This window comes from Ailuropoda melanoleuca, chromosome 8 (genome assembly GCF_002007445.2).
Source record: "Ailuropoda melanoleuca isolate Jingjing chromosome 8, ASM200744v2, whole genome shotgun sequence".
NCBI lineage: Eukaryota > Metazoa > Chordata > Mammalia > Carnivora > Ursidae > Ailuropoda > Ailuropoda melanoleuca.
Genome location: NC_048225.1, coordinates 98,983,298 through 99,005,620, shown reverse-complemented (window position 1 = coordinate 99,005,620; position 22,323 = coordinate 98,983,298). Strand labels below are relative to the sequence as shown.

Sequence of the window (22,323 nt, the reverse complement as noted above, 5' to 3'; positions counted from 1 at the left end):
TATATATATATTATATATATATATTTCATTTAGAAACTGGGCTGTGCTTTAGTATCTTATCAACTTCATAAAATACTTGATTGATAGTGTTTCAATCATAAAGAAAATTTAGAAACAAAAGAAATGTAAGTGAAAATCTTGTTAGGAACAGTAATTATACAGATAGTGAAGTGACTGCTTAGTTTTTCAAGATGATGTTTCGTTTTAAGTAAATAACATTTTCAGGAAAAGGAGTTGATTAACAAAACTGAACTTTCACACAAAGCATTGTACCACATAACTCAAAATGCCAGTGCTTGCAAAAGGGGATTCAATGCTGGTCTATAATAATTAGCCATATTTTCTCCACTGAGAAGAAGAGCTCTCATCAGATCTTGAGGGCTAGTGTAGATGTAGACATTTTGAGTGCAAGAAAAGGGAATTTGATTCATGTTCCATAGTTATACGGCCATGATGGAAGTCTTATTTCTCCAGTGGGTATCATGGAAATTGTAATAACTATGACCAACTCGTATTGACTAAATAGGACTTAATTCTTCTCTAGGCCAGGGTTCCTCGACAGAGGCACTATTGATATTTTGGACCAGATAATTCTTTGGCATTGGTCATTGTATATTGTAGCATTGTGCGTTGTAACATTTTTAATCAGCATCCTTGGCCTCTACTCACCAGATGTCAGGGGCATTCCTCTCTCACCACATTGACATTACCAGACATTGCCTTTGGTTGAGAACCGCATGTCTAGACATTTTTCATTTCTTCTCTTATCTCAAGGGAAAACAAGTTATGTTGGTTTTTTGCATTGTCTTTAATAGACATTGTCTATAGAGTACTCTTATGTACTAAGTGAAGAAGTGGTTTATAATGCAAATGTTTCTGCAGGATACAAAAAATGGGAATCTCAATGGTACACCCATTACTTGAAACATTAAATATTGTAGTAAAAATACACAAATTACAAGATATATTGAAGGTGAGCTCATACTTTGTGCCATACCTGAAAACTTGCAATGTAAGCCAGGTAAATTAATGCAAAATATGTTTGCCTCTGATTGGACATGAAAATTTTTTTCTTGTATATTATATAGTTAAATATAGCAATACATTTTCAGAGGTAACTTTCTGCAGCAGGAAACAAACTAAGACCCCACCAGATAATTCTTCATGGAGCTGATCATAGCAGGAGAGTGGCCGTCGTTGTGCTTTCCATAAATGTACTTTTTCCATGGCTTTCTCCATGTACTAAAGCACTATCTCCCTGGAATGGTGCACAAAATACTGAAAACGGAAGAAGAAAATCTGCACAGAACCTGGGAAATCATCATCAAAATGGGCTGATAGCCATGTAATTAAATTACGGATTATCAACTATTTTTTAAACTAACAACAATGAGGTGGTAGAGAATTATCAACTTGAGATGTCTTTGGGACTTGAGGTTTTTTGGTGGAAATATATTGATAAGAAAGGGAAAAAAATAAACTACATGAACGTCTAAGGAGCAAGTCATCAAAAGAGAAATATGCAGGAAGCAAGGAATTCTAAGTTTTAGACCACAGGAAAAAAAAATGTGTTCATACTATTGACCCATTAGTCTTCTAAAAACTGTGGAAGTCCTTAAGCCTTGATTGGTCTTAGCTTGGTTTAGCTTTAACAAAAAAGCTACATGAATGATTTCAATATATTAAATTATGTTTTATTTAGCTTTTGTATACAATTATAAATGTATCATGAATGCATGTGGCTTCCCCAGTGAGCACCTGGGAAAACTGAGCTGATTTGCCCTTCCTTCTTGATGGCATTCGTGTGCTTTTTCCAAAGCTCTCCAAGTTCACCTACTTGAAGGCCCTCTACTAATGATAAGGATGCATTAAAATTTAAATATAACCAATATTTGTTTTTTATTATATTTTTCAGACTTGAGATTTAAAAAAAAATCTCTGAATCCATGAAAGATAAGATAACAGGTTTGCCTTTTACAGACCTTGAGTTGTACACTAAGAATAGATATGGGCTGAGTTCCTTTCTAGCATGAATTGGATTATCACTGCACATATAGCCACGAATCTATAATGCCAAGAGTTAGACATAAAACTTGGAAGGCTTATACCTCCAACTTGTAGTAACAAAATTATAAGATAGAGTTATGCTTATAGTTTTTTTCTTTCTGAAGAACTCAGAGTAACAGTGCTTTTTTTTTTTTTTTCATCGACAGTAAAGTCTTTCCCTGGTAACATATAAACAGAAAAGTGGATATGAGGACTTATCATTGTTATTGAATTTTAAAAGCAGTAAAGCATTTTTATGGAAAATATGTAGAAATTGAAAATACAATTTCCTTTACCAATGCACTATGTCACTATTTCTTGCAACTTCATTACTAAAGGATGATTTTATCACACATTTTCTAGGTCAAAATTTCCCAAACGTTTGCTATATCAGAATTACTTGGAAAGCGTGTTAAAATATAGATTGCCAGGTTTCAAGCCCAGGGTTTCTGATTCAATAGGCAAGGCCTGAGAACTGCATTTCTTGCAAGTGCTCAGGTAATCCAGGCCCAGAAAGACCCATGGCTCTAGAAATGTGTTTAGTTTCTGATCTAACTTCTTAGTGTGCTTAGTAACTTTCTCTTTATTGAAAATGGGAAAGGCTGTTTAAATAAAAATACATTAAAGGAGTTATATAAATTTCAGTTTACTCATCTGCAGTAGACCAAATCAGCTTTGTCACTGGAAAGAATGACTTATGACAGTGGATGTTTTTAATAAAAGTTCTTCACACACCATTGAAAGACAGGAAGCCTTCAAAGGAAAAGAAAACTGATAAAACTACACCCAAACAGGGATTTAAATGAGCTAAAAACCTTTTTTTTTAAATGCCTGCTTACAAAGTAAAAGTTCATTTTCCCACACTAGCAAACACTTAGTTATCAATATTTTGTTCATATTTTTTCCTTAGTCATCTTTTTTCCACTTGCCAGAAAAGAATTAATCATTCTTGACACTCAGTGTCCCCCCTCCCAAAGTATGCAATTGCTCTTGCCTTTATATATTCCACAGCTTAGAAATGTACAGCAAGACCGTACTAACTCAATACTTTTATTTAAACTTTGGCAAGGTCCTGTTAAATTTAAGATGGCATTAGACTATAGGACATCTATTATACTGAATAAATTATTCAGGATTCAGAACAATTTTTTCAAAGGCATGCTGGGCTATCACCTACAGTTATATGGGCTGTGCACTGCACAACTTCAGGAGGCACATTGATCTAGATGATGATGTAAATGGTACTCTCTGGAGTTGTGCAATCAGGTGTTCCTTAGTCAGAAATGATAGGCCAAGTTTAATAAACAGACGCAAAGTTTTTGTCTAACTCCAAAATTCTTGGAGAATGGGGGAGACGTGCACATATGATTTATGTCTGATTTAGCTGACTGCTGTTAGCTCAATGTGAGTCAATAATAACATACACCTGGCCACAAAAACCATGAAAAGCTTAGTGTTTCAGTGGATTGGGTTTCTGTGAGGGAAATGAGAAGTCTCTTAGCTTTGTAGCTGGTAGAATAAATCCAGAGTTGACCTCTTCTCAGATACTATTTTCAATCCTGCCTTGTTTGTAGGTAAACCAAGGCACCAACTGTTAATATGCATTTACAAAAAGCTCTAAATGTTCCACACTCAGCATAATAACTGAGGACCTTAGCCAGAAAAGCAAGAAATTGTTGAATTTTTTTCAAGTAATCTCAGTGACCTGTGAACAAACATGTACCGGTTTTGCCAGTGAGGTATGCCAAAATAGCCCTTTGATTCTGGCTTTGGAATAAAAGTTTATGGAGTTTTTTGATAACTTCTAGCCTTTGACAACACAGCAGGGGAAGCTGAGAAAGGAGTTATTTTTAGCTGAATACTGGAAAACCATCATCCAGTTTCCTCTGCTCAGTCACTAATCATCACAGCCAGCCTTAAATAGAGTTGTTGATTAATTAAACTGTGTCCAAACATTTTATTTTTATTCCTAATTCTGTAGTTCAGGAACACTTAACAGTTAAACCTTGTTGTCTGGTTCTTCTCCTTAGAAGACCAACTTTAGCTGACCATGCCTATTAACACTTTACAGATGCTTTATAAAACCGGCAATATAATGCTTTGAGAGCACCCGCTCTTTGTTTCCCACCCATTTTAATAATTCTGGCTCATCCTTTTCCACAGAAGCAAATGTACAAATGTGGAGACACTTCTGCATGAAGACCGAGTTCATAATGTGCACATCCAAAGCATTGACATTGATGCCGTATCCATGGTTTTCAAAGGGGAGGGTAATCTGTGATAACAAAATTGTATCCCTTCCTTCCTGCAATTACCTCACTATCCTTACAGCCTTGACATCTGGAAACCCACTGCTACAGTAGCAGCTGTGATTCCTGTTCGACAGCAGGAAGTTGACTACACATTCCAAAGCGCCCTAATTGTTTTGATATTTTCTGGCTGTTTAAGGAGCTTGGATATTGGAGAACACACTATTTCGTACCAACCGCAGTTTGGAACCATACACCAAAGTGTATCTTGTCACACTCTGAACCACTTACACGTATGGAAGCTTGTCTTTTTCTTCATGATAGATGACTGTTCATTGTGGTCATAGTCCAAAGTTAGCCATGTTAGACATTGCACACTTTATTAGAGAATTAAACCTGATTTTGTTCATAATTACACTATTTTCCGTAGTGTATTTGGTGGTTTTGCCTCTGCCATAATTTTCTCAAGTAATCAGCATGGAGGAAGGCTTATCCAAAGACGTGCTCCTATCTAAATACTTGGAAGAGAATTGATCGATTTAAGTTAGAAATGGTATTAGTTAGTATTAGAACAGTATCAGAGTATTAGAGTCGTATTGTGAGAATCATCATGCCTTGCATTTGGCCACATAGGGCCTCACTTAACAGAGACTTTCGGATCCTTATCAATCTGCTCGAAATCAAAAGATCTCCCAAAGTAGTGCAGAATTACTAGTATTGGACAAACACAATTCTGTTTTATCTTCACTAAATGCCTGAAACTATTTCGTGTTTTTGAGCCAGTAAAATTATAATATTGTTTATTCAGAATGCTTTTATTCCTTAAAAAGAATCAAAAGAAATAACTACTGTGCTGTTTTACTGTTAATTATCTCTAAAATGGCTACAAATCATAGTTATCTTCATTATAAGAGCATTAGTGCTTTTTTTACCCATCAAATTAAGAATGAAATGGATTTTAGTAACACCCTACAATTACCTTATTAATCAAAATTATTACCAGTGATCTCCTTGAAGCCAAACTGGTTTGTATGGAACAGGTTGAGGATTGCTGTCATTCAGAGCATAACTCTGCAAAAATATATTGACATACTATTTTTATTTAATTTACAAATTTTACTAAGGTTTTCCTCTTTCCTGTATTACACCCAAAATATAACAATATCTCCCATTGTATATGTTTATTTGCCTTAATCTCCAATTTAATTTAATTTTTCTTCTTGCTTAATTACTTCCTCTGGAATTTTATACTCATAAGTGATTATATCTCAATCTCTCTCTCATAATTAAATAGTTTATTTAAAATAATTATATATGTCTTCTATTCTAGTGACTGTAATCTCTGATATTCCCTTCTGGTTAGAAATATTTTTACACTGGATTTATAATAAATTCCCTGTGATATTGATTCCATGTATGCTTAAGTATTTTTTCCGTTTTATCCACTGTTCCTGTGATAACCAGAAGTTATTGTGCCTTCTCCTAGTGTTTTAATACTCCAATGTATACTGCGTGTTTAAATAACCATAAAAGCACTATTTGCATAGTTATTGGTTTGTTTACCTTCACTGCTCCAAAAAGTCTTGCTAGGCAATCTGCCTGGGGCTGATACTTATAACCATTAGCAATTATGGATTCCAGAAAGTTGTTGACATGAATTTTTTTAAAAAACCATTTCAAAATCAGATGCAAAATATTCAGTGTATTCCTAGTGTAGTTTTTTGTTGCCATTCATGCTCTTGCCCTTCTTATTATCTTAACTATAATTCACTTTTAATCAGCATGCACTGAGTAAATAGGAAATTCTGTATTAACCTTGGGTTCTTCCTAGACAGTCATAGACAGATGCATTATTTTAAAAATTTTAAAGCAGAATTATTTTTATATGATGGTGTTTTTACACATCGCTTATGTGTTGCAGGGGTTTGGGTAATATGCCAGTGATGTACTTTTCATTGTCAAGGAATACATCTACACAAAAGAGGCGCGGGTGCGCCATCCAGCAGGTGGGGACTTCTGTCAAGTGACTTATGTATTGAGCTCTGGGGGAGATGCAAAGAAGAATGCATAGGACACTGCTCTCAGGGAGGTTACACTCTAGAGTCTGTACTAATAATATGCCACCGATGGGCAACAACAAAAGCTAGGCAAAGACTTTTTAACAGAAACCTCTCCATTCGTCCCCACACTGGGAGAGGAAACAAAAGAAGCCTCCGTTTCTACTGAGTACAAACCACTTTCTGAAATATTTAGAAGAACAGCATTAACGAAGAGTTCAGTTACGAGCTTTGGTTGTCACTTTGTTTGCTTGTTGATGGGTGTTTCACAGAAAAGCCTGGTGAGATTGCATCATCCTTAGAGTGTGATCTGCACCAGAAATAGTGCTGAATAAGCGTTTTCCTTTTTCTTTCATTTTTTAAATAACTTAATTTTCTAAAAAAACTGTCAATCATAAAGTTGACTTTCAGAATTTTGTTATGTCATGATAGAACAAAATGTATCAAAAAAGAAAAAATAAATACTATTTGTGCGTATGATGTTTCACCTTTAAACTATTTCCAACCTGACTTCAGTAGTTTATGATCAAGATTTTAGCAGTTTATTGTCAAGATAGTAAAATTTGACAGAATAGAAATATGATTTTTGGCCTTTAAATATACTGCTTCAGTCATCCTCAAAATTCCACCCAGACAAGAAACTGGAAATAGTTCCTAAGCGTGAGAATAGAGGACAGAAACAAATGATATTTATATAATATTAAATTCAGTCTTGGCAAAAATATTCTTAACTCGGGATCTATTTTTTTAAATTCTCTCTCATTTTTTAAAAATTAAAAGAATCAAAATGTAAATGCTTAAGACCTAAAGTTTACTGGATTCTGGAAACTATCACTGGCATACTGTGGTCTAAAAACAATATTTGTTTTTGACATAAATTTACAATGAGCTACCAAGACTATGTGCAAATCACAACGAGTGATTCCCTTTGTCAGGTTTTCCAAAGAACAAGACATAATAAATCTATTATGAACATCTCCCAGATCATATTTCCCCTTAAAATGTAACATGCACATTTAGAATTTAAAGCTAAAAAATGTCTTATAAGCAAAATATATCCTTCCTCTTTAAGAAACGTATAGAAGAAGAGAAGAAAACAACAATGCACTTAATTCCTAAGATACAAATGCCAGTAAACTGCACACATCAAGACTTGGAATTAGAGTCTAGTCACTTTAAACCCAGATGTGTGTATTTTGAGCACATTTTTTTGAGCACTGCATAGTCATAAAGTAACCTAAAATAACAATGAAAGAAAACTAAGCTCTGCTGATAAAATACACTTTACCTTTTATGTGGTGTTAACAAAATGACTTAGATGGAAAATGAAATCTGTCTTAGCTTAAGACAGAAGCACAAAGACATTTCCCTTCTGGACAACAGACTTTGGCATTGAAAGATCAAAGGAACAATTTTATCTGCATTGTGACTACAGACCAAAAATTTTACAGTATTCCTGTCTCCATGCTAGAGCTTATGTGTCTTTAATGGCATTTAAATTATAGCCCTTCTTCAGTCAAGCAGTCAAAACACCACGTCATCTGATGAGACACCATATTATAATCTGTCAGTATGTCTCATTTAAAAATTCTCCTATACTGTACTTGCCCTCATTTTTCTCTTTTGCTAGAAAAATGGAGCAAATTGTTTTTTAAACTGGGTTTATGAGTTGACCTAATCAAGCTAGACAAAAGATATACTTTGGTTTATATTATTTTAACTTAATTAATTTAAACCAATTTGTAGATTTTTTTTTCCTTTTTATTGTGATAACCCCTCTCCACATTTTTTGCTTGTTTGTTTTTAGGGTTTTAATCTTTCTTACATATGAAATGATGCATGGTTTATTATAGACAGATATTAAATGAAAATCAAGAACCTGTGTCCATTAGAGAATTATAGCTAAAATATTTTGTTCTTAAAGCAAAGTATCTTATGTTAAGCTAATATACAATAGAGGGATTATTATATATAAATGGAAGGAGCTGTTCTCTGAATTGTTGTGTATCACACAATATAGATGGTGTTTCAAATGTCACTGGAGAAACAGGTCTTGAATGTGTTCCTTTAAGGTAATGTTTATTGTACTGATTTAGCAATCAAAACTTTCTGAAAATGAGTATTTAACTTAGAATGTTCCTGCAGTTAGGAAAATAAGATGTTACATTTTCTACAGAAACTGAGTTTTTTCTCAAAAATATAAAAATTTTAAGAAGTTTATTAAAAAGATATCAGCAAGAATTTGTAATCAATTATCTTATACCTTAATACTATCAATATTATATGTATTTATAAATGGTTCTAACAAATATTTAAAAAGGCAAAATTTATTTTGTCTAGAAACATGGTAGATTAGTAACTGATGGATAACTTTGTTGCCATGTTTCAAAAATATAACATGGGAATTCATGGATTTTCAAGTAGATTTACCTAAGTTTTTAAAATAATGTTTTTAAATCATATTAAGATTGAGATACAAGATGCTTCTTGACAATAAGTGATTTTAACATGCCCATGGGAGGCTTTTTTTTTTTTAATGAAAATGACACTACCTTAGATAAGCTTCAACTGAAAATATTTCTATTAGATTATGTCCATCTGTTTTGGAAAGAGCCAACCATTACAAGTAAATTGATTCTTAAATTTTCAAACGATTTTGAACAACTTTTGTCACTGATGATTTTGTGTGGAAAATCACAGAAGAGTACGCTGTGTGCTATATATTGAGTAGGGATGATGGGAATCACCAGACATACAGTAGCTTTGAGGAGTTAGGTCTTTTTCCCAACCTAGAAATGCCAGGGATCCTTCAACATATTTTACTTACCTGAGGAACTGCAGAAGATGTTTACTGAGCTTGGGACAATTTAATATATCACTTTTTCATGGAATCAGGATTGGATGTCTCCTCACTTAGCTGACATTTGATAAGAAATCATGACAAGTATTTTATTTTCAGAATTTGATGTAGCTAAATGGGGCCTTATAGTGCAGTATTTTGATTTAAAATATGTATTTTTTTCCTGGGTAGCAAAAAAAATAGTGATTTTTAGGGTTGAAAGAATAGAGTAGAATAAGAAATTCTCCATGTATGGAAAATAGTTGATTTTATATCTCCACTCTCTTCTATCCTAAAACCCAAGATATATCCTAGAATTATTTCTGGGAGTCTATTATTTGATAAATACAAAAAATTATATGCAATACAATGAATACTTATAAATCCACTACCAGTTTAAGAACTAGAACAGTACCAAAAGTGTTGCTTCTCCCCTCTTTCCCTTCTGCCCCAGAAGTTACAGTTATCAAGGCCATTACATACAAAGTTGTGCAAAATGTGTGCTTTACAAACTTACAAGGTGTGTGCTTTCATATCCAGCTGGGCCTGGTATGAATGATGCCCTTTGAAGTGTGCAGTGTAACCTACACAGATTTCACAATGGCTCTGCCACTTTCAAAAACTTATCTTTTTATGTATGTATGATAGTTTTGCTTGTTTAAAGCTTTGCAAAAATGACAACATTTCCTAATAGCCTTACTAGCATTAGCTTTTTTCATGAAATATTATGTTGCTAAGGGTCATGGACATTGTTGCATATAATTATATGTTTGTTTACTTCACCACTATATAGTATTCAATTGTGCAAATACCCTCAATTTATTTTTCTGTTCTTTGACATTTGAGTTATTGTCTGCTTTGTAGTTAAACATGCTGTTGCTATAAATATCCTTGAGTATGTCCTTTGGTGCACGTGGGCAAGAAATATTCTAATGGATGAGAATAGGAATTTTGGATATCTTAAAGCTTATGGATGGAGTAAGGGTATATGTGAAAAATAAAATTTTAAAGTTCTGATGAGGGTATATAAAGAATATTATGATACTCGGTTACATAAGACTTTCTTTAAAAGACCCAATTGTAAATACTTGCAACATTTCTATGAGTACTGTTTGCGTATAGACCTCAGTTCCATTTATAGGGAACTATCTGGGTGGTTCTATAAAATGCCTGCCTTGCTAAATCAATCCATCATTCTAGTCCAAACCCATTAGCTAGAAGAAGAAGCAAACCTAGAAGCCATTTTGGTTATCTTAACATGGATTAAATGAATTTATTTTAAACTCAGAAAATAGAGATTAAAATGAGATGATTCAGCCAAAGCAAAAATGATCAGTTTACTCCCCTTTCCACATCCCGTTCAAATTATTTTTGGAAATACTGAATGCACACCAAAAGCTGAAGAGTGTGATTATGATTCTAAGGAGGCAGGAAAATGTACAGACAATTATTAGATAGGGATTTTTTTTATCATGTAAAGTATATATAACCTAAAATTTAGACCATTTTTAAGTGTACAGTTCAGTGGCATCAAATACATTCAAATCATGTGTAGCCATCATCACCATCCATCTCTGGAACATTGTTTCATCTTCCTAAACTGAAACTCCATGCCCATTACACAATAACTCTGCATCCCATCCTTCCCCACTCCAGCCCTGGCAATCACCATTCCACCTTCTGTCTCTATCAACTTGACTACTCTGGGTACCTCAAGTGGAATCATGTGGTGTTAGTCCTCTTGTGATTGGCATATTTTACTTAGCATCTTCAAGGTTCATCCATGTCATAACAAAACTGCCTCATCTTTTATGGGTGTATAATATTCCCTCGTATGTATACACCACATTTTGTTAATTCATTTATCTACTGATGGACAGTTGGTTGCTTCCACCTTTTAGTTATTGTCAATAGTGTTGCAATAAACATGGGTGTACAAGTATCTGTTTGAGTCACTGCTTTCCCTTCTCTTTAGGTATGAAGATTTTTAAGAACTCCTGTAAGTCAGCCTCCTGAGCAGCTGCTCCCCTAGGTGTCAAAAGAAAACCTAAAAATACTTTCTTAAGACTGACAGAAGGAAGGATAGAGACAATATACTTTTTATACTTTTTCTTTTACAATGTTTTCCTCTTACTTGAATGAATTCATTTTTTTTAGGAATTACAATTAGATACTGATATAATATCCTATTTGTTATTCTCTAACTTAAATAATATATAATTGCTTGAGAATTTTAACTTCAGACGTAAAGTTTTTACTTTAAAGCACACATTTGAGAAATGCAATTTTTCTCATGCTACTTCCATTAATAATGAGTTATATTTGCATGGAAAACTCGTTGGCAAAATACTTTCTTCCACTTTATTATGTTAGCCAGCACTCATGATGTGATGATTACTTGATAGTTGAGTACATAGGTAGATAGGTAGAAAGATAGATAATAGAGAGATAAATAGATAGATGATAGAGAGATAGATAACTAGTCAGTCTGGCTCAACTTTTTTTATACCCATTTTACAGAAGGGGAAACTGAGATTTTGAGAGGTTAAGTGTACAAGGCCCTTCAATTAGAAAGTGGCAGAAGTCAAAGTTCAAACTTGGTCTTCCTGGTATCAAAACCCATTTTAACCATTATAGATTCTGTCTTCCCTTAGCTATGCCAATCCTCACCGCAACATCATGAAGTTTATTGGGAAGTTGAGAGCTATTCATTTTCTCTTGAGGAATGGAGTTCTGAGAGATTAAATCATTTGTTTAAGATTTCATAGCTGATAGGTGGTACAGCAAAAACTCGGGTCTTCTTTTCCATTCTTTATACTCCCCCTCCACCCCATAACCTATGCAGCAATGACTGCCATTGGTTTTTGCCGAAGTTAACATATTGTATCCCAAAGTTAAAGTCTGAACTATCTAAGCATTGCGTGCTCATGGATTGGAAATACCTTAAATGTATATATATATTAAAAATAGGCAAAGTATGTAACTTGCCCTATGCCATACTTCTTTTATCAACAGAATAAGCATCATACTTTAGATTTGTTGAGTTTAAAAATAGTTCTCCATCATCTGGACCTTAATCTCATTACTCTCAGGAAGAATTACTGTGAGAAATTTTCTTAAATATAAACTTAGAGTGTATTTGTGCTTTTGTAGTATTAAAAATACTTTAAAGCTTTGATACAAATCCTGCTAGTCCTGAGCTGATATGGCAGGAATTGTGCAGGTACTTCAAAACTGGATCCTTCAAAGGGTTCCCACCTTAGCTTGTCTTTATAGCTAACTGTAGATCATGAACACTGTTCAGTATCTTCCAAAGTGTTAGTTTTTAATCCACAGAAAAATTCGATAATTATTGCTAGAACGATTTGTAACCTAGCTGTCTTTGAATTTTAGTAAATACAGATGTTATTTGTGCATTACCACATGGGGAAGAGCGTATCTCATAAAGGTACTTACTTATTATTTTTTGGATTAATCCAGTTTCATGTCAAAGAACTGGACTATAGTTTCCACACACTCATATGCAAATGAATAAGTATAAATATAATGAATTTACCTTTCTTTTTGTATAGACTAAAAAATTCACCCTTTAGTCACTTCATCAAAATATCTTTGCCCCTTTTATTGTAATGTCTTTTCAAAAAGAAGGGGGAGAAATGCATTGTAAATGTTAAAATACAGAACTATATGAATGAAGTGCTTTTTAAAAATCCAGACCCAAACCCTCTTAGGTTTTTATTAAGAAAACAGATATTACATCCTCTTATTACAAGTGTGTTTGTTCTCACCTCTCCCACTGCTGGGCTTCATTTCCACCTAGAGACAGCTGTATACCACTCCCAGTAGTAATGCCTATGCTATAACATACCAGGGCTCAGATGGCCCCTCTCTCCTGGAGAATGAATTATTAGGTAATCTCTACTTTTATCCAATTGATTTCACTTCCTCCACATTTCAATTTCATTAGCATAAAACAGAACAGAGCTTAATGATTACTTAAAACTAAGATCAAGGAAAAGAAAAAGTATTCTGTTGGTAAAAGTATTCTGATGGCTGGTAATAATATTAGAATATTTTCAGAAGCAAGCAAAGTAGAGTTCATTAGAGAAAACTAGAAACATACCTATGTTTATACTTTTAATAGAGACACGACTTTAAACATGCAAACATTCGGAAATACTTTTATAACACAATTTCGTTTCCAAAAGAGAATGGTAATTTGTCTTCATTTTTCCCCATTTAAATGAGTAAACTTTGTTTTCCTTATGATGGATTAGCTAACTGAAGAGATTTTTTTTTCCCACACAAAATATAGATAGTTGTTTCCCAGACGTCAACTTTGCAAAAAGCCTGCCATTGACAGCTGATGTGGTCATGTGTGTTTGGAAGAGCTATGTTCTGATTCTCAGAAGATACCCTACCAGAGTCCATTTGTTTTCAAGTTTGTGAAGTGGCCCTTCTGTAATGATACTCTTCCTGTCACTTCCAAATATTCCCATACAAAGGTACACAAAAAGGGAGACGCAGAATGTTTTTTAAAACTCTGAATAATTTGAAGGTAAGACATATTCCACAATAATACATGGGGATAGATGAGTAAAAGAGGGCATTAACTAAAACAAAACAAAATAAAGAAAACAAAATAAGATAAAATAAAATATGGACGGTAGTCAAGAAATCAGAGAAAGGGAAACAAAATGGGGAAATAATGGGGGAGCTCTATGCTTGTCTCTGCTTCAGAAATATGAAGAATCTATTGGGAAGGGGAAAATAAAGTTTTAGATGATCTATTACTTTACTTTTAAAAAATTCACTACTTAAAACAAGGACATTTTAAAAAATATATATACATGTATATTACTAAAATATAGTTATATGTGATACACACACACACATCAAAACCATCAGTGCAACAATTCCTTTGTTTCTTAGAAACAACCACTATGATACACATGAAATTTATTTTTTGAATACAGTGTACTGGTAAGCACTGTAGCAATTTCTAGAATTTGGCCACTCTTCTTTATGGTGGTAATTCAGTTTGTATGTGTTAACTTGAATATTTGGATTTGAAATTGCTGGAATTTTCTAATATCAAAATCCAGAGTATTTATGCTCTTTTTTTTTGCATCTGTGCTATATCTATATTTTTTTTCCTTTTGACTTATCTGTTCAGAAATGGATTTCTACTAAATTTTCTTAGGTGCATTTGACAAGCTATTGCTGAAAAATATTTATTACTTTTTTATTGACCTACACTGTAGATGTACTAATGTGCTACTGGCCATGCAAATTATATACAACTGTAGGAGACAAACACAATCTCCAGTTACAAATGAAGGGCACACATGGGTTATCTAACATGTGAGTCATCAAGAAATGCAATAGTGTGCAAAGACCGGTGAATCACACAGTCTGTAAAGCCAGCTTTTTGAGCTTTTCACACAGATGGCTGCTGCAAAACCTAACAAGGAGTAAGGAGGAGGAGGAGGGAGAGGAAAGAAAGAGAGGGAAAAATAAGTGGTGGTGGGGGCTCTCTATAATCAGTTTTTATTGTTCCTTAGTTTCTTGACCACTGAACCAATGACAGAAAGGAAACTTGCAGGTCTTTTTTTCACAATTACCATTCTCATGTACGTAGCGCCGTTTGAAAATTCTAAGACTGATCATATTCAATTTAGAATTGTTCTTTAAGTCTTATACCCTATACACTATAAAGTGCCTTGAGGAGTAAGTTTCTGTGTTGTTTATCTAATATTGTCTTCCACTCTGTGATAAGCTACACTAGAGCATGGACCATAGGCCTCGCAGTTTGCAACGACCTAGTACAGGAAAGAAAGAAGGGAGAAAGGAAGGTCTTCTAATATTATTTTAACATCTGTGAAATGTATTCACTCTTTAAAGCTTTGTCTCTTCTCTGTCCTCCTCGTCTTGAAACAATTCATGTCAAAGAAAGCATCTTAGCACAAAAAACATTAATTGCTGATGTACCACTGACCGTATGAAAAATAAACAACAACCCTGGTAATTCTGTGTAGAAACTGTCCATACATTCAGTTACCCAGTGGGTAGGATCCAAACTCCTTACTGCAGTGCTGAAAACTCTTCATATCCTCAGCTTAGAAACCGAGCATCTTCAGACATCCCCTTTGCCTCTCCCCTCACCCTGTGTTCCAGTCATATCGCTCTTAATATTTGTATACTGTTTCCCTGGCACATGAATTGTTATGCTCTGTTGCCTTCTCTTTAAAACTCTTTCTGCTTGGAATGCCTTGGTATGTACATTTTTCTTCACAGATAATTTCTACTCGTCTCTTAGTGGACAAGAATTTCTCAAAACTTTCCAGAATATTTGCATGGACTTTGTATTTAGAGAAGAGAAAACATTAAAACAGAAAAGGGTTTAGGGATTGTGTAACCCAGCCTTTCCATTTTGCAGCTAAGGAAACTGAGGCACAGAGAGAGGATACTGCCCAAAGTCACCCACGAATGAACCATAAGGCCAGGACTAAGTACCCATCCCTTGATGTTCTGTTCAGTGGTGATCAAGTCTGCCTTAGATTCAGACAATTCTGGAATTGACCTTGGGTAATGTGATAACCTTTCCAACTCTAAACCTAAAATTGGACATAAAAATAGGTAATCTAAGACAGTTTCTTTCTTTCCTTCCTTGTTTTCCTAGTCTTCCGTGATTCCCAGTTCCGCCATTTAATTTCAGAAAGAACCAGGATACGGCAGCAGAAGATAGTGGTTAGCACATAAACTATGGGGTTAGAATTTTTGGTTCAAATCTTTTATCTGGGTCCTTTGGGCAGGGCCTTTAACGGCTGTGCCTCAATTTTCTCATTTGTAAACTGAGAATAATTAACTTGTTGAATTCATTCAGACATGCTTAGTCGGAGCTTTCTGTTCTAGGCTTTGAGGCTTTGGCAGTGAACCACACAAATAGAAGCTCCAGCGGAGGCTCCATTCCAGGGGAGAGATAATCAACTGATAAGCTCTACCTGCCCTCTCCTTCCTCCAGCCCACAGTAAGTGCGCTTTCCTCTGCCCAGGAGTTGTCTTCCTGCAGCTGCCTAAAGCACCAGCTTCCTCCCGGCATTCAGGTTCTTACAATCACCTTCACTGGGCACCCACTTTATATTTCAATCCCACCCTTGTCCCAGTTCAGTTCCCTTTTCTGCTCCATTTCTAAAAATAATGACTCCTTATTACTGTCTAACGCATCATATGTTTTTATTCATTTGTCTAGTTTACGTTGCATCTTCCTTACTCAAATGTAAACCCATGAGGGCAGGGATGTTTGTCTGTTTTGTTCTCTGCTGTATCTGAAGAACCTCGGCCCACATCAGTATGGGCCTAGTGCGGGCCTGGTATCCATCAGGTACTCAATTTCTACTTATTAAGTGACTGAATTAATATCTAGTGTCATGTGTAATGGTGATATTTGCAATTAAGCAAAATAAAACAGAAGTAAGTGTGTAAAGAGAAACATCTGGGTGCTATTTTAGATAAAGTGGTGAGGGCAGGCCTTACTAAGAGCTTGACCTTTGACTAGAGACATGAATGAAGTGAGAAAAATAAGCCATGGGGATAACTGACAGTTGAACATTCTAGATAGCAGGAGCAGCCTGTGCAAAGGTCCTGAGACTAATTCATATTTGACATGCTCTATTCATGGCAAGGAGACACAAGTGACTAGAGCAGAGTGAGTGAGAAGAGAGGTAAGAGACAAAGTGAGAGAAACCACTCAGACCACTCATGTAACCCATGGTGAGGACTGCGGATTTGATAATAAGAGAGCCAACCAAATTGAGGTGTAGAGAGATGTTGAAAGAGTTGAAGCCAAGTATCTGGCCTACACACATATTCGATACAAGTTAGTTACTGTATACCAGGGATTGAGTCGTGGTTGTAAACTATAAATGAAGGCAATGAGAAGAACAAATAATTTCCTTCCCAATCTCTACCCTTTATGACAACAACAACAAAATGCACAGAAGGCAACTTAGGATAGAAAGAGACATGTGGAAAGTTTTATTGAAAAAAAATATATATATATATGAAGACTTGGTATATATATATATATATAAGATGGATTATAGTCTTATTTTTAAAAAGGCATATCACATGTAGCAGTCACACTCATAGAACCTGAAACATTCTAGTCTTAGTCTGTGTTATGGATTTTTCTGCACTTATTTTTACTCTTACAATATACAGCTGTATTTTATCAAATAATCAGTTAATGAAATGACAATAGTTTCCTGTCGCAGAATTTGTGTATTCCAAACTACTGTTTGATCTCACAAACACACCAAAACACTACCAGCCAGACCATCTCACCTCTTTAAAATATCCCCCCCTTGGAGGAAATGAGTCTTTACTATTGATAACGTCAATCCAAATTCTGTATATGTTTATATTTATCCTAAAGCAAGAAAGTACATGGTAACATTAAAGATTGGGCTTTACTATATACCTCATTGATCAAGATTTGGTATTATTTATTTTCTACCTTCAGCACAGTTTCTGGAATTTTCAATAAATATGATGGCATTTCTGAAGAGAAAAATTCCAAATCACCTAGTAATTAATTCATTGTCAAGGTGGCAATAATAGAGTCAGTGTAACACCGAAGCATGTTCGTTCAACCTCACCAGAGAAAGAGGTAACTGCTTTCTTAAAAGACTCAAAATAGGAGTCTTTGAGGGTTTTTTAAAATTAGGGGCCATGCTTATACTTCATTATTTAGTCCAATTCTTGTGTAATAGTGAGCATCTAATCCATTTAGCAGCTTTTATTTGTCAAGCTAAAAAAGCATATGCTATATTTAGTTCCAACAAGAATTGTAGAAATCAGTTGAAAAAATTCGCATAGAGTTGGTAGAACATGTAGGCTTTTAATTATTTTACTTGTCCAAAGGGCACGGCAATTGGGCAGACTGCCTGCTATACATTATAAATTAATTCCATTTGTCCTGAAAACTTGTTCATTATTTCAGTACTTTGAATTTTGGCTGCCCTAATTAATCTCTGTTTTATAATTCAGGCACTGAACCTCTGCAAAGGCTGCATTTTTCCAGCCTGTAATCGCACTCTCGACAGACAGCCAAATGCTGGGGACAATGGCTCCTTCACCCTCTCAACTATACCTCGGCTTCTGCGGAGACAGACTTTCTGTCTCTGATTTATGTGCTGAGTCTTCCTGGAGAGAAATGCCTGGGTGGGGAAATGCACAGCCCTAAGGTAGATTACTTGCCTCAGTCTTTGGCCCTATCACCCGACTGTTGTCACTTGAGTACTGGTAGAGAGCCAAGAGGCACCTTGGAATATTCACTAGAAGTTACAAACCCACCCCACAGTCAGCCTTTGCAGGTTACATCTGCTTTCATTTAAATCCATGCACTGTGAAGCGTGTTGTACTCAAGGGTCTTGATGCTGCACTTCCTCACCATGGCAGAGGGGCCTGGAGCAAAGAGACACGGGTAGGCGCACCTGCCAGCTCAGGCCTTGGCAGCATAAAGGGTCAGCAGTTACCATCTCACACGTCACTCTCAGAGTTCTCTTGCTACATGACCACTCTTTTTAAATGAATGGAAAACTATTTTTAACTTCAGTTATTGTTCATTTAGAATGGAAAAAAAAATGTGCTTCATCTGACCTTTACTGATTATTTTCCTTTTGCTTCATATAATGATGCAGAGAGAGTCCTTACAATGAATTCTGTGTTTGAACAAACAAACAAACAAACCCCAATTTACTTGTCACCTAGTTCTTCATTTATTTCTGGAAAATCTACTCCCTAAATCTTATCAAGGAATCATAGACGAAAGCTAGCACATTGTTTTGCTTATTGATTCTTCTGGTAATTGTAGAGGTAAGAATGGGGCCCTGACTGTGTCACGGTTAAGGACAGGGGTCCAGGATGGCTCCTGATGCCTGACTTTATAGAAGATTGCGGACCTCTGAAATGAGCTTTGTTCCTGCTCAGGCAAGGCTTCAGAAGATTTGTTTTTTTTTTTTTTTCCCATTTGTATGGACTTCCCACTTAGAACTTTCTATTTTTCTATATCTTTAGAAGAGTTTTATATTTTAAGAATCCAATTATTTATATTTTGGTGTATTTAGATTGGGCTGGGGGTAAAAGGCAAGAGACAAACCCATAAATAGCAAAATTCAAGCTAGTGTAATAATTCATCCATAACCTGAATATCTGTGTTAATAATACGTGTTGGTAAATGTCTCTCACAATGTATTTTTAAATAATTTCTCATATAGTTCAAGTAGAATGTGACCTTTATAATTTTTTTTGGAAAATCAATTCAATAATGGGAAAATACACTGAGAAAATTCTATTTTAAGGTCCAATGGATACTTCTTCAGGTAATGTATTCTTTCATTTACAAGTTATGCTTTACCCTTCTTCATTTCAAATATTGAAAAATAAGGAGGCTATTGAAGAAGAAGAAGAAGAAAAAGAAGAAGGGGGAGAAGATGGAGGGGAAGGAGGAGGAGGGAAGAAGAAGGAGAAGAAGAAGAAAGGGGAGGGGTGGGAGAGGAGGAGGAAAGGAAGAAGAAGAAAAAGGAGGAGGAGGAGTGGGAGAGGAAGAGGAAGGGAAGGAGGAGAAGGAGGAGAGGAGGGAGGGCAAGAGGAGGAAAAGGAGGAAGAAGGAGAAGGAGGAAGAAAGAAGACAAGTATCCAGAGCTTCAAGAATTAGATAAAAAGTTTTTATATATTGCAAAACAAAAAGCATTCAACTTCTTGTCCCAAAGAAAAATAACAAAGGAAAAATCCATTAAACGTCCTTGCTCCTCAAAAGCAAAATGAGTGGAAGTTTGTTTTATGACATTTGAGATCAAACATATTTTCTAGTGGCTTTTTGGGAGATGGGAGGGAAGGGCTGAGTGGAGAGATTGGTTGTCCATGTAGCACCAGTGTGAGGACACTAATGTGAAGGAACTGTGAAATTCTATATTCTTACATGCATTAAAAAAAAAAAAGCAGAAAAAAATAAAAGAGCTTAAAAACAATTTGAATAGTAGATAAATGATATTAGAATTAAAGATTATAAAACTCTAGGTGTTACCTTTTGATAAAAAGATATTTTATGAGAGTGTATGTTTGTGTTTTTAAATGAGTGGGAGGTAATCCAAATTTGTACTCACTTTCAGCTAATAATCTGTAATCAAAGAAGTAGTGTGTATCTGTTTACTTAAGGTATAATACATGCTTATTTGGTGTCAAGTCCTCATATTAATATTCTCTGAAATTAAAACATAAACTCTTATAATTTTAAATTTTACAAAGTAAAACCAAGATAATGCACTTTTTAAAGGGTTTTTGGTTTGTTTTCCTTTTTCTTAAGATAAAGTTGTTGTTCAAGCATGCCAGTTAAAAATCTTTCCCTTTCCTCCCTCCCTCTTTCCTTCCTTTCCTTCTTTTCTTTTATGCTTTCTGTGGTGCATTTTACTAAGAAAAAATTATGTTAGCTTTGATGGAAAGATATTTTATTTATTTGTATTCGAAGCTTTGATGCACAGTTACTAAATTAGCAATAGAGGTGGAGCATTTGACTTTCATGTTTGTTTCTAGACATAAGAAAAAGTGTGTTGTTCCTATTTGGAATTTTGAACTTCAGGTTCCTGCAGACTTTCTTTATGTTTGCAAGGTTTTGTAACAACTACCTGAACACACTCTACTGAGAATTCCAAAACAAACTTTATAAAGTCATAAAGTAAGAAAATTGACGCAGCCTCCAAATTCAGCCTTATTCCTGTGGAAGGATATTTGAAAACAGCTGGGGCATACATTTTTATGCACCAATCTCTGAAATCATTAAAAATATAAAAACAAAAGGAATGAGTACTGAGCAAATGTTTCATAGGGCGTGTAGAAAAGCTTGAAAATAAGTCAGCTTAGAGCAAATCACCAATCTTTATTCTTTTAAATATTCTTCCAAATGGAAATGCCCTGTTGCACGGGAATCATTGTAAAGACTCAACCTCATTAAGTATAGAACTTTGAATAAAATATATTTTTCTTTCCCACCCCCACCATCCTATAGACACACAAATTGTCCTAAAGAAGAAATGTCATGTTTTGGAAAAATACACTGTTTATAAGTATGTAAATATACTGAATTTCAGGAGACATCTGTTATGGATTTCTCNTTATATATATATATATTTTATTCCATTATTTCCTCTAAAGTATTCCAAATTTGTGATAATGGATGTACATCTAATTTTAAATTTTACTATCCATTCCAATAAGATATCTTTAGAAACTATAGAAGCTTATGAAAATTGTACTTTCAATGTAATATTAGGTTTAACTGAAGTAAAAAGTTATATTTAAAGGCAGTAGGAAAATTGGAGCCCTCGCCATCATTTCTGCCATGTGCCTCAGGCTATTTCCCATAATAGAAGGGAGAACTTATTTGTTGATATCTTCTGTCTCCAATAGATATTTTTAGCTTTTTTATACTCATTTTGTATCCCAAAGAAAAGACATTTCTCTGGGGTGCCTCCGAATATTTCCGTATAGGATGGGAAAACTGTGCTAACTAAAAGTGCTCATTGAAAGATATTTCATGAAGCTCATCTTGTTTATGAGAGGTACAGTCTTGTAGTTTGTGTCCATAGAACTGTGAGCTTTTATGGTGGTTCTTAAATCAGTATAAGTTAGCAAAATTTTATATCATTCAGGTGATCATAACAAAACTGGGCAGAGTGTAGAATTGAGAATGTGAAAGAAACTATTTTGAAATGAGCATTTAGGTCAAAAACTCCGTGTCACAAAAATATTTTCGTTACCCTAAAGCAACAAAAAGAATTGAGGGGACTCTTTGACAAGTTATTGCCAAAATTATTTTTTCTTTTTTTGCCAGAAAATAAAAGCTGAAAATAGACTGAAGCATAATATATTTTTATAGCTCTCTCTCCAGAATGACAGAATTTTCTGTAAATCTCATTATGTAAAATATGCCTTCCCTGTGGTAAGTATGAGGTATGGGGAGAAACTAATTGGATTGCTCAAATTAGTCAATATGTCTGAAACTATTTTGGGGATGCTTAGCCTTTTGGGTAACTATATAATACAATTTGTTGCTTTCTTGTGAGAATTCTTCT

The 22,323-nt window shown here is 34.7% G+C and overlaps 1 long non-coding RNA gene across 5 annotated transcripts in view; it reads left to right on the top strand.

Moving 5' to 3' along the window:
- LOC105235527 overlaps positions 1-19,673 on the top strand; it is a 58,940-nt gene extending 39,267 nt beyond the window's left edge. Inside the window, exons 3-4 of one of the 5 annotated variants that reach the window (XR_004627325.1) lie at positions 16,107-16,574; positions 17,715-19,673. This is a non-coding gene — a long non-coding RNA (uncharacterized LOC105235527). Of the gene's footprint in view, positions 1-4,209 lie in introns of all 5 variants that reach the window. The other 4 variants (XR_004627324.1, XR_004627327.1, XR_004627326.1 and 1 more) reach the window with 4 other exon arrangements.
- The last annotated feature ends 2,650 nt before the right edge of the window (positions 19,674-22,323 follow it).